Raw genomic sequence first — 1,190 nt, 5'->3', positions numbered from 1 at the left:
TGTCAAAGCTTACATCATGCTTTCAGTTGGTCTCCAGTTTCATTACATATGTCTGTATAGAAACAAGTTTCACAAAACATTCACGTTTTATGAACTCTACTGTGTTTTATATGCTTTCATTTTAGAAAAACGCTGGTTGCTCCACACTAATAAGTTATAATCCAAAACTTTTAAGAGGACAGGAACAGAGATGGCAGCATAATTAGGGGAAAAGCAAAAATAGTTCCAGGGGTTCTTTCTAAGTCTTTTACCTTTCTTCTGACTTACACCCAAATGACTCATTTCCTACTCATTTAAAGAATTCGGAGGAGGGGGTGCTAGTTGCCAAATCTATGCTTCAGTGAAATAAAGAATTCAGTTCCTCTACCATCAAGAAAGTGAACAGAACCCACAGATGGGAAAAAATATTTGCAAACACAGTATCTCATAAGGACAGCCAGGTGTGGTAGCACATACCCATAATCCTAGAACTCTGGGAGGCTGACGTAGAAGGATTGCCAAATTCAAGCCCAACCTAGGTAACTTAGAAAAAGAGTTGGGATAATAGCTCAGTACAATGACCCTGGGTTCAATCCCCAGTATCATTCATTAGATAGACAGTATCATTCTTCAGATAGACAGACACACACACACGCACACACCTTGGTTCACAAACAATTCTTTACACAATTCTGGTCAGAAACCAAACTAGATGAGAACTGAATCACATTTCCCTATAAGGTTGGTTCAATGTTGACCTTATGGGGAAATGTAATTCAGTTCTCATCCAATTTGCTTTAGGACCAGAACAGTGGAAATAATTAAGTTTGTGAACCAAGGTACCACTGTATAAATCAAACTATAAGAATACCACTTCACAGCTACTAAAAAGGCTAGTATTAAAAACTTAGGTGTTGAGGATGTAGAAAATTAAGAACCTTTATATGATACAAAAACAACACAAATGTTTACAGCTGCATGATGCCATGTGTCTGTAATCCTAGCATTCTGGAAGGCTGAGGCAGGAGGACTGCCAAGTTTGAGCCCAGAGTAGACAACTTAAGAGATTTAGTGACCCTACCGCAAAAAACAGGAAAGGCAGGCTGAGCGTGGTGGTACATGCCTATAATCCCAGCATTTGGGAGGCTCAGGCAGGAGGAGGCCAGCCTGGGCTACATAGTGAGTTCAAGGCCAGCCTGAACTACATAGCC

Source organism: Fukomys damarensis, unplaced genomic scaffold (genome assembly GCF_012274545.1).
Source record: "Fukomys damarensis isolate Sample0158 unplaced genomic scaffold, DMR_v1.0_HiC HiC_scaffold_8, whole genome shotgun sequence".
Lineage (NCBI taxonomy): Eukaryota > Metazoa > Chordata > Mammalia > Rodentia > Bathyergidae > Fukomys > Fukomys damarensis.
Note: the sequence above shows the minus strand (reverse complement) of the source record.